Below are 13,343 nucleotides of genomic sequence, written 5' to 3'. Positions count from 1 at the left end.
GTTTATTTACTGTCTACTTACTGTAATGAAAGAATGAAAACAATGGGTTGAGATTACGGTTTGGCTAGGGTTAGGATTAGAGTTAGGTGTTTGGGTTTAGGGTAGGGTTAGAGGGTTAGGGGGTTAGGGTTGAGGGTTAGTGTTAAAGGTTAGGGGTTAAGAGTTTACGGTCAAGACTTGGGTTAGGGTTAGGGTAAGGGGTAGGGTTAGGGATTAGTGTTGTGGTTAGTTAGTAGATGATATAGAAAGAAAATATAAATACATTCTTGGGTGGGGATGATTTGTGTCTCTAGTGTTTATTTACCATCTACTTACTTTTTGGCCAGTGGGCGCCAGGAAATCGAGTTAGACACATATTATCTTATGGAGAATGGGTTAACATTACAAATATAACAGAGGCTGACCAACATGTATGTGACTGAAATAATACCTTGTAATACACATAGTAATCTGAGCCATTGGTAAAGATTTTAATTAATACCAGTTGGGATACTAAATCCACAGATGAATGACAGATATGAATGCTTTAAATGTTTTAGGTTAAACACAAGTTTGGTTTCTCCATGCCATTTCTTGATTGGATTCCTCCTTTCAGACGCTTATCAACTCCTATAGCTGAAAACACTAAACGACAAGCCAGCTGTGATGTTTGATGTTGTGATCAAATATTATGTTTGATACAGTATGTGTGATTCTCTTTTAATAGTATAGTGTGGGAAACCAATATAACCACATGTTCTGACTTTTGATTAAGACTTAATAGTTGTTGTGGCACAAACTGAATCCATACTAACTTCATATTTAACAGACATAAGTGTGATTATTATCTCATCCAACCCTTCCCCATAAAGCAAATTAATCTATTGCCAGAAACGTCAACCTATGTGTAACTGGTATGTCTGTAGACATGCAGATGAAAGCACAGTGCAAAAATAGGTTGATGTGTACCATACTTCTGAGAGATTATCTGTAATTCAGGAAGAGTGTGTGTAATGAAGGAAGACTAACTAAAAGATAAACACACCACACCTCGCACTGTCCTGTCTTGTCAGATCCTGTCTCACTGCGCCTGTCTGCAGCTGCTGTTGCCTCTGGGTCAGCAAGAGTGGGAGTAGCATGTACCTGACTTTACTGAGCATGAATTTTATTGTATTGAAAGCATCAAATTTGCTACAGCATTCCTCTTGCCATATTCATGTGCAAATGGCTAACAAAAGACATGACCCAAGGTGTGTTCAGTGCGCACAAGTGGTTTCAAGTTTCAAGGGAAGGGTTAGTATTTTCAGGAGAAATGTACACTAAATGATCCGTGAGCACACTCATACCTCTAAATATATTGAACTCTGAGAGGGCATTGCCTGTGTGAAGCTACATCTGCTTTGACTGTCATTTAAACAGGGCACACAAACAAAGAAAGTGAGACAGATGGAGCTGGTGTGTTTGCACAAAAAACATTTTTAACACTCAAGGGTTATTTCAGTGCCCTAGTGTTGGAGAGGGATGAAAGACCAGACACAAAGGAAAGAATGTGGTTCCTGTTGTGGTCTTAGGGGGTTATGGGTGAGTAAATGTGGGGGCAGGGTGTCTTGCCATTTGACATTGGCTGCACCCTGGGATGTATGATACTGGGAAGGGGGGTGAAAACAGAGAAAAATGGGTGTTTATTGGCAAGAGCTTGAGAGGTCAAGGGGATCAGTTATGTTACCAGAACAAAATAATACAAAGGAGGCCACCTCGGTCATCCTTCTAGAGATAAGAGGGTTTTATAGAATGAAGACAGTTGGGCTTGACACTGACGTAACATTTAAAACCTATGCAAAATAATGATGGAAGTTTCTTTGTCATGCTTTGACAGCAGTAATCACTGCAACTGAATCCAGGCCATGACAAAGCTCTCAGAGGAGGCGTCTTGGCTTCAGCCAGCACATCCAAACACATGACCCAGTAATTCCTGTGGTAAAATCATTTTTGCTGTTTTGTTTACACGAATCTGTGTACAGTGTGTATGTGCTGGAGTGTATGACCATATGTTCCTAAGAGACATGTTTACTTGCTTCTGTTGAATGTTTCCTGCACAAAAATGACATTCTGTTTTACAAACACAAGTTGTTGTACATTGTATACTTGGCAGGCTTAACCTAAGTGCAATTGAGATACACCGCCGCCCCAGAATGTAGTCCTGCCACTGTCTGTTTGGCTGTCTATGTTCACTATAGCCACAGGGATGTCATTATCACAGACAATTGAGAGCAGATGACAGGATGTATTTACAGACAACTTTTCTTTACAATGGAGAGATTGCATTCTGATAGCAGCATAAAGCCTTGAAAGGGATGAAACCACAAAACAGTCGAGACAGAATAGAGCTTGTAGGGAAGCAGTAATCTTCCCTCTGAATGGGCACAAAATAAAGTATTCACTTGAGGGAGTGGAGTGGGACACACCTAACTGTTGGGTCTCTTTTGGCTGGTAATTTCTCTGCATATTATGATTGGATAAATTAAAATCAAACATGTTCTTCAGATCTTTAAAAAAAACAAAAGCTTTTGTGATGATGGCGGTGGCGGCAGAAAACCAAAAGCATTTATATCCACGGGATATTTGAAGTTTACACTTTCAAATTGTGCACATAAGGTTTTCTGATCTTCATCAACCAGAGAACAGCTGAATTTAATGTAGTGTTCATGTTCACTCTAAATACTTTGTGTTTGACACAGCTATCTTTTTTTTTTCCTGAACAAAAAAAACAACAACTTTGAAATGTTAACATCATAATATCTGGTGTCAAAATAACTAATTTCAAACATACAGCATTTATCCACGTAGAATGATATCATGTCCTAAATCTAGAGCATTTTGCCAAGATCATCACCATTTAGTGTTAAAGATGTTGAATAATGTTGACTGTTTGCTCTGTCTTTAATATTTGTGTCCCTGTTGTCTGCAACACAGTCAGCTACAATCAATGTTGAAAGATATTGCAACAACCAAGCAATCATCACAATGATAACCTGTTTTTTTATATTACAAAGACATGTCAGGGATCTGATTGTACCTAAACAGACCCGCTGTGTGTGAAGCCAAATCACTGTTGTATCTTCACCACAGAAGCGGGTGACATTGTCTCAGGCTGGCGTTCTTGCTCAGCACTCCCTTCGTGGAAAACCCTGATAAATCTCAACATGCAGACTCTTGTGAAATAAGAATGTTTGTGGGATAGCTTTGTGTTGTGGAACCTTTTGTAGATACGTCTGGGAAACATTTACACATGGATCGATTCCCTTGATGTTATTTATTCATATGGCAGAGTGAAAAGACAGACCAGGAGGAAGAAATAGGGAGCAAGTGAGTCATTGATGTCCACATGTTTCTTCAGAATCTCTCTACCTGTCAAAGCCATGTGCAAATGCAAAACTGGAGCAAACCACCTCAAATCAAGGCAAAATTTGTATTTTTTCAATATATCAAATCCAGAAAGACTAATGACAAAGTGACCTGAGGTCAGTCCATCCCAAATCCCCTTGAGCATCTAGTAATCTGATCTGAGCAAAGGAACAGCATGAAGTCCCCAACCCTTCCCTAAGATTTAATTTCACCGAGTAAAGTCGGTTCACCACTGGGTTTAGTTCAAAGGTTGTGTAATGGTGCTAATACATGCTAATAGGTTTCATGTAGGGTGTGTGAGGGATAAAACAGAATTTACTCTTAGATTCCTGTAAAAATAATCCCAATTTATCATCCAGTCTTTCCTTCAGGTTTTGTGGACATACTTGCACGTAACTGAGAAAGCAAAGCATAGACAGGTTGGTGTGAGGCAGCGCATAACTATGCCCTTGAACAAATTAAAAACATATTGTATATTTTGTTCAACGTACACAGACACAAAGTGTATTTAGAGCTAATGCAAAATGTCCTGCTAGGATGCCATTCTATTCCTCTGTGCTCTGCTAAAAAGCCATCTAGATGCTGATCTGACAGACGGAGGGGACATTTGAGAAGCCATAACCAAACCAATAAGCCCAGCGATGATTATTCAACACCCCTGAGAGGCAGCTGTCAGGGATACGGGGTGAAACGGTCCCTGTAGCTTTGAACCCTGAGCAGAACCTATGCAGGAGTGGATAGATGAATCTGGGTGGAGATCTGCACGCTTCTGACTTCATCACTGCAGCTGCATGAGTTTGTGCACAGAGACAAGTATGGAGGTTAACTGTCCTTCATGTACCGGCTGAACTCACTTGGAGCGACATCGCTAATCTATGGGAAACACTGGTGACAGGGTGTTCATTTGTGTGCATGCTCGATAACCTGACCCCACCCTGACCCTGACTTTCTCTCAGGGGCTCATCGTCAAATAGTTGCCTGTCATTTCACACACTGTTGCACAACACCTTTCATTGGCTCCAAGGAACAAACTGTGCTGCCAATAATGCCCATACTTAATGAAGGCAGTCAGCAGCGTCTATATTCCAGACACCTCCCCCGAGCTCCTGCACCCCCCCCCCCACACACACACACACAAGCACACACGCACGCACTCGTACATGCACAGACACACACACACACACACACACACACACACACACACACACACACACACACACACACACACACACACACACACACACACACACACACACGCCACATTACAATGCAGAGCCACCAGAGGGCACCATTTTACTTCTACATGTGTTGGTGCTGTGGTAAAATGTGGTCTACTATATCAATAAAATAGGTATTATGTCATGTTATTGTGATTTTTTATCTATTGCATGCTACAAATCAAAACACATAATTAAGTTACATTTATCAGTCAATGAGTTATATCTAATATTCAGAAAACACTTTCAGATGCAACAGCAGTGTCCATCTGCAGACAAAGGTTCAGAGATCTCTGAGGTTACTGCTCCCCCTTCTGACAGAAAATAGCTGTTTAGGTAGTAAATGACCCAAATGAAAATGTGTGAAGTTTCATTATTAAAAACAAAATAATGCAAATAAGGACAAAAAATTAATGCATTAGAAGTTGTCTCTATAAGACACAACATTAAAAGCGGTGCTTTTCAAACACTATTGTACAAATTACGTTCTGATGACAGCGAACAGTAATAAACAATAAGTTAGGTTATAACATGTTTTCATATTCAGGAGATTAAGTTATTCTGCCTTGAGTCATTAGCCAAACAAAAATCTTTAATGGAGGAGGAGTTCTGAGTTCAACAAATTGTTTGTGATCGCACACTACAATAAAAACAGATTATGGCGTATAATCTCAAGTATCTGAGGATCAGATTTGTTAATAAAATATTCAAGATTACTGGTATTAGACTTAATATTACTTCTGGCTGCAAATCATTAATCAAAACAAAATTGATGAGCTAATGGTTGAAATTGACACTGCTGCACTCACCCAGGAACCTGACCCTAACCATGTCATTACTAAGGGTCAGGAATATATTGTCTTTTTCGGTTACAATCTCTGTTCTGTTTTTCTGTTGCTACGAAGAGGTTGTCAATGTACCCATGGTTACCAAAGCAACCTGGTTTCACCTGTCCAATGGGGAAACAAACTGGGAGTTTGAGATACCTATATGTCTGTTTTTAAAAAGGGACTGGACTGAATCTTCTCTTGGTCCTCATATGTTTTAAATGTTTTATAGGCTCTGTTTTTATCCATTATCTTTTTGAATGAAATCAAAGCACAGCATGTGTTTAAAAGTACAATTCATTGTTATGGTGCTTTAACTTTGAGTAAATAGGATTAGAATATGCAGTTTGTTTTATAAACAGCATTAAAAATGAACATCAAATAGGAAACTACTTGTGACAACCAGTTATGACAGACACTGAAATTTAATCATACAAATCCTTTTAGTAAAGGGGCTATGATCAATTTCTGGTCCGTAACTTAATGCTTGCTATGAATGGATTTATAGTGGAGTGGTCACGGGAGGAAAATGAAGTCAACCTCCCTGATGGTGATCTGTGTCCCAGAGGTCTTATCAGTTGCCCTCCTTATCCCTCATTCTGCCCTATTTGCTTCTGACGGTCAACCTGTCAGACAGATAGAGGTCTAATGGCGAGGCCTGCTGTGTTAAGTGATTGAGCTGTAAATACAGATTGACCTGAACTAATACTCTCATCATCTCTAAAGTCATTCAACACTGTATGTCACTCCGCAGAGGAGTTTGAATCATTTCTCTGCTCATGTGAGAGAGAGAGAGAGAGAGAGAGAGAGAGAGAGAGAGAGAGAGAGAGAGAGAGAGAGAGAGAGAGAGAGAGAGAGAGAGAGAGAGAGAGAGAGAGAGAGAGAGAGAGAGGAAAGAGAGAGGGGAGAGAGTGACAATGCAGGATATATAGATGTGTGTGTAAATGTGTGTGTCAGAGGGTGCTGAAGCGTCAAACAACAGCCCTGAGATGGTCATTCCATCAGCTCCACAGAGAGCAGAGAATGTCCCGCACAGGATTTATGGAGATGCTCATAAAATGTGAAGACTTCAGTAATGGAATATTTTGATAAAACCTATGGCAGCCCAATCTACAGCAGTTTACTGAGGAGATGAGTGGCCCGGCTGTTAGACAACTCAAATCTAATTTTCTCGATAAAGGCCTGTAAGTCAACAACCCTAAAGGTCCCACAAATCACCATACAGGACAGATCCATCAAGGTCGTATTTATTGTTATGGTAATGCCACTGCAGTGTTAATCCTATCACTGTGTTTGGGAAATGTATCCTTTACTTCATTTTTGTTGTCGTCTCATATGCATTACCGATAATATCCGATCACTGCTGCAACTCATGGCTTCGGATTTTGTAGGCATAGGAAAGTGTAATTCAATTAAAAAAAATTTAAAAAATTGTTTTTACCTCAAGAAAGCAGGCTGTATTTTCACAGGCATTGGTTTGCCTGATGTTAGCAGGATAGAATACAAAATAATGTGATGGAATTTCCTTGTAAGACAGTGGCTCATGTGTCAGAGACGAACCCAATAAATTTTGAACCGGATCTGGATAAATGAGTGAATCCAGGGTTTTTTTCTCACACATCTTTAAACATTGTGAGAGAAGGTTTTTTTAAACATAACATTCAACACTATTCTAATTTTATTTCATAGCGTTTCTTGCTGATACTTATTTAATTGCTGATAATGACCGACTGAATATACGGCAGCTAAAGTCTGCTAAATGACATAAATGGCTTCATTAGGTTAGGTTATTAACTGAAATTTGGATTAGGGTCTACTTTAATGAGGAGGAATCATTGGACATTCGGTAGAGGTATGTGTTCAACTCATTATTATTCAAGTGGTTTTATTACTATTGTTATTTTTGGGCTGATGTAAGATAACATACCAAAGGAAAATTGTTAAATAATAACAGCCACTTGTATTATGTTGACATATTTCATTTAAATTCTGTAATTAAGGAATGGATTTCAGCATTGGGGGAAACGTTTTTGTCAAATTAAGAACCGCTCACCATAATTATCATAACAACTTTCCTGCTCTCAGTGTTTGGTTTTTTAGCAGCTTGTAACTATAATGTGAGCATATGGTGAGAAGAAAAACCTGCCGCTGTTGATGTCACAGAATGAGCAGACTGTCCAGATATAGAAAGACACGATGACCTCAAAAACTATTTTCACACAGACTTCTACTTTGCACCCCCCCCCCCCACACAAACACACAGACACACACAATTCTTCTCTGCAAGTTTTAAGTCCTGAAAATGTCAAATAATATCTCATGTGGAACAATTAATGACACCCCCCCCTCCCACGCACACACACACACACATACACACACACACACACACACACACACACACACACACACACACACACACACACACAATGAGATGAAATCCAGCTGGAATTATTGATGATTCACAAGAAGTAATTTCAGTATTTACTGAAGAATTCTTAATGTGCATTGATTTCTGAAAAACCTGTAATCTCTTAACTCTTTACCGATTTACTATTTGTGAGCTTAATTTCAGTCACATCAGAACCACATGAACTATAACAACTGTAGGTTTGCTATTGATAAACATTCATTCATTCATTTTCCTGACCGCTTCATCTGCTTACGCAGGTCCCGGGGAGCTGGAGCCTATCCCAGCAGGCAAAGGGCGTGAGGCGGGGGACACTCCAGGCGCAACGCCAGTGCACCACGGCATTGATTAACAAACATTTGAAAACTTGTGTCATAGCTGCTAGAATGCACTTTATTCACCCCTCAAATCCCTTTTATGTCCTATGGATAATGGCTGGATGCTCTCCATGGTCAGTGATGCCCAAACAGCCACACAGGCGGGACGGATGCCTTTTGAAAGCCAGCAGGTCCTCCCACTGGGACAGGAAGAGGACACACACCGTTTTACTAGCATAGAAGGGCAATAAGTTTTAACGCAAAACAATTATAACCCAATCATTTCTGATTCTCTGGAGGTCATTGGTGAAAAAGGTCAGAGGCTGAAGGTTACAGAGGGTGACTATCTGCACAGTGTTTATGGGATGTTAAAAGCTGAACCCACAATTGGAAATATCAGGCACTGATGAAGAAAGAGAATCTTCACTGGTGCATATTGCATGTCTCGGACCCCTTCAGAGGAGAAAGTAGATCATATCTGCTCTGCCACCTGAACATATTTGTCTTTATCTGAGTCAGTGGACGCACTCAGTGTCAGGAGGGAATCTGGAGCCTGGATCAACACCATTCCTCCTCCCATGGAGGGTCAAAGTCTTAGTTATAGGAGGCAAAGGTTCCCCTCTGTTTTCAAGTAAACTTCCATTGGCAATCTGTTAGTTGCAGTCCATTGAAGGGGGGTGACCAGAGGGTGAGCTTCTGGGAGCACGCGAACATACAAAGACACAAAGACATGCTCACGGCGCAGACCGTGTTTTATGAAAAGAACAATTAAGGGAGAAATGAGAGGGAATCATCAGGGGAAATAGCTGATGAAGAATTTATTGATTAGAGCAGCTCCACCGGTCTGGCTCTCACTCTAGCAATTACTGGCAGTCAGTGAGGGCCTCATGCTGCTGGGCCCTCAGTATCATGATAGACAGGAAGCATGAAGATCAGTCTGTGCTAAATTTTATACTTGAGCAATAAGAAAGCAACCAAAACAATCTATAATTACACCGGAATTTCAACAAAAATAATTGATTTCCATGCAATAGCACGAAACATAAAAATGATTATTAGTCTGAATACTGTGCTACTACACATGCTTTGTCTCTGCAATGAAAAACTTTAATTTAATTATTGTTCTTGTCATTACAAATACAAAAACCTTTGCCCTTATATGTTGTGCAGCAGGACAGTTTGATAGCTGTGTCTGAATGGAAAAATAAAAAGGGTTTCTTTCTCCTTTGTCTCCTTTATTACACAAAATGACTAATTTCTTTCACTCTGTCGTAAAATTAAGTAATAAAATCATTTGGAACACATCTGAGTCAACATGCCTACATACCTACCACACGCCTCCTGCATCTCATTGTGTTGCATGATAAAGTGAAAAGAAAGCCCTCATTTGCATGAAGGGTAACCGTTCATGCACATGAGTGAAATACACAGTTCAAAGGTCAGGTGAGGTGACCTTGAGAGAACCTTAATTTGAGACGAAGGGTCAAGAGCAAGTGAATATATTATGGCTATAAACCAAACATATTCTTAATTTCACAAATAACAGACTTAAAACAATTTTAGATTCTTTAATGGCCTAAAAATAACAATTTGATTTAGAAAAGACAGTCATTATGTTTTATACTTAAAACTAAAAGCACCACACTGCAAAAGTGACTGACAAAGAACACAAGATTCAAACTGTAAGACATGTTCTCTCAGGTATAAAAGGAACAACTCTGGTCTCTAGTGTTACCACTTCCTGCTGGTAAGGGATGTAAAGACACCAGTCCTCCCAGTAAGGCTTACCCACCATTCCACTCTACTCTCATCCTGCAGCTCTCCAACCTCTACCGTACACTTTCACAACCTTGTGAATTGTTTGGCAAGGACGGAGAAACAAAAATAAAGTGATAATGGTCAATGGAGAAATACAAAAGGACAAACACAATCTGTTTCTGCACTAGATGGAGATGAATGAGGCTTAATCCCCTGCCTTCCATCACACCTAACCAGCTTGCATCAATGATGATTAATCCTACACCCACTATTTATATTTCCTAATTGTAATTAGCACGAATTATCAATAACGGTTAGTGCCTAATTGCCCTTCATAAAGACAGCTCTCCAGGTCTAAACGGGTCCATTTAAATAATGTAACTAATAGCTCTTGCCTTTACATTGCAGATACATCTTCATTGTTCCACGCGTGATCTGTAATGGTTGCTCGTAATTTAACAGGGCAATGGAGAGAAGGAGTGCAGGTGGCACTGCGGGAGTAATTACTGTTAATGAATTATGAAGTGACCTTCTCAGAACAATGGCCAATCAATGCTTCCGTTGAGTGACAGTGTACTCTTCGCAGATGCTAGGGACCACAGAGTCATTACCATCAGGGCCTCAACCCAGTGGAAAACGTGAAACTGCTGCAGTTTTCTCTCAGTGTCACAATGTGTACGCTCCCCTTCACTCAAAACCTTCACCTCCTCGTGGCTGCTAGTAGGATTTTTGATTACCTAGACAAAAATAACTGTTGCCTAGCTTACATCACATGGTTTAGCCGCTCATCAAGGCCATCCTGCTGTGATTTATCTTTTAGGATGTCTTCTTCTTATTGTTAATATTTAATACAATTTCTGATTTGAACCTGTGTCACATCAGTGCTCTCTTCTGTTTAAAATGAAAAATGAGTTTGAGCTTAAGGGATGAAAATGACATCAAACGCTTTGATCCTGGGTCCGTCAACCGAAGCAATGGCTTCGAAGAGGATCGTGAATCTTCAAAGAATTGTGAATTCATGTATACATTCAAAGCAACATGAACGCCCCAGCAAACAAATGCATGCTGTCATTAATGACACTTGAAGCAGGATTTGTCTTAATACAGACTCCACATGAGTGACATTGCAATAGCAAAAGTTTGCATCTGACAAGTCCTCTTGTAAGTTTGAATTTCCAAAGTTTTAAGAAACATATTTGTGATTTTCTGCACTGAAAGAAGTACATGCACTTTTAAAAACAAAAGAAAAATCCACATGAAGGGTTTTGTTGCACACATGCAGCTTTGACAAGTTACAGAAATGCAATAAACTTTTTCCTGAGCCTGTCTGGTCGGCATAAGGAAGATAGTTTGCACACTTTGCCAGTCCTCAGTTGACAGCATCAACATTTTGAACTGACCTTTACCTTGTTGTGACAGGGGTGCAGTATGACTGACAATGTCCCTCGGCGTAATTTACCCCCGCCCCACATCGCCCTCCATCTCCTCTGTGATGCAGCTGACCCCTTTACAAATCACCCCCAACTTTACACATCTGCTGCCTGTCAGCATCTGCCAGGCGCACTCACCCGTCCCACCCGTAATGAAAAACTCTCATTACTCGCCTCCACCCAACAGGTATACAGACCGTTAGGACAATTACTGGGCAATGCCACTGACCTTGTTGTCAGTGAGAGTCAAACAAACACAGAGGTCTAACTGAAAGGAGGCCTGGCAGCAAAAACCCGAAGGCAGGCAATGTTCACAGGAGACGGAAATTGAGGGATGCTTTTTACCCATTGAGGAAGATTGTACCGTACTGATCTTCAGCAGCATTGGCACACATCAATGCCAGCTGCCTCTGAGTGTGGAAGGAACCCAGCTGGCAACACAGTAGCATCAAATGTCAGACAAAGCATTAAATGACCATACGAGGTTTTGCATGTCGCTGCACATTAACATAAACATTAGTGTGTGTTCTTTTTGATGATTAGAGACACGGGTTTTGAGGTGGATTTAATGTCAATGTTATGTGAAAATTAGGAGTGATTTGTCAGAAGTCAATTGGTTGGTACGTTGATAGGTCATATTTGGATAGGTTGATTGAAAATAAAATACACAACCAAAAAATGAATGTGTTGTAAAAAAAAATGCAAATATACAGGAGATACCAATATAATAAAGAAATGGACAAAGGTAAAAACTGGAGCATCCAGTTTGGTGTGTCGGATACAATATTTTCTTGTTATGCCATTGACTCCTTAATACCTACTAGAACAACAAAGTGTGGGACTTTGACAGGTAGAACCTAACAGTCTCTGTTAATGGCCCACCAGACACCCCCTGATCCTTTGTTGGAGCGCCTCCTCTCCTGGGGAGTTTAAGAGGCGCTACAGTCTGCAAATACAACTACAGCTCATAATGCTGCTCCTGCCATTAGACAAATTATCTGATGTTTAGCAGACTTGAGGCAGCCTCCCCATGAAGTGATGACTTTATAGACCCCGGAGGGGGGCCCTTAGATGGAAATGTGTCTCTTTGGCTCCCTGCTGTGTCTGACAGGGAACACTAAAGTCTTGCTCTGGTGTGCTCATACTCCAAACTGAGGCAGCTGTTGTTCCTGCTCTCTGAAGTCTACCTGAGGGCCTCTTTGTCCCCAAGTCTCGTCCCTTTGTCCTGCTGACCCACACAAACAGATGCCCAGCCGCTGGGCTTTCTCGTAGGAAGTTGTAAACCTCCAGTGTGCGGTGGCCTCTATTCATATGGAGGGTCTACAGTAATGGCCGTGCAAGTGCCATACACATGCAAATGCTGACACACAGACTCCCTGTAGGGGCAACTTTAACAAATGTTTGATGTAACCAGTGCAGCCTGTGCCAGTCCACCAGGCTATCACTAGGAAGCAAAAAAAAAACAACCTCCATGTAGCAGAGCAATTACTCTGAACCGTATAAGTGACACAGGAAATTGTGTCAGGGGTTGTTTGCCAGTATGTAAACATGATCAGATCCCCCACGTCACCAACACCAGACTGAACTACAAACACAGAAATGGAACCCGTGCCTGCTGTCAGCCTCATCCATACACACAATGAGGACCTCACAGGCTTAGATGGTAGAATATGTTAATTCACACATGTGCAGCCCAATAAAAACAGAAGCACACATCCTTAGATAAAAAGCACATTTTTAAAATCACCCCCAATCTTGACTAAGTATACAAAACACAAATTCAAAAGCTTTATTGTTATTCCGAAGCGTAGGGATATACAGTAAGTGGGAATATAATTCAGTTTCTTGGGTTCTGGGATAGAATAAAATAACCTGAATGAAACACTGCACATGCTGCAATTCTATGAGATAATTCATGAAAACAACAAAATCACTAACTACGATAAATTTGAAGAAGGCAGACTACGTGAAAATAACAAAACACACACACACACGCGCGCACA

This window comes from Antennarius striatus, chromosome 11 (genome assembly GCF_040054535.1).
Source record: "Antennarius striatus isolate MH-2024 chromosome 11, ASM4005453v1, whole genome shotgun sequence".
Taxonomy (NCBI): domain Eukaryota; kingdom Metazoa; phylum Chordata; class Actinopteri; order Lophiiformes; family Antennariidae; genus Antennarius; species Antennarius striatus.
This window is presented reverse-complemented; position numbering follows the sequence as displayed.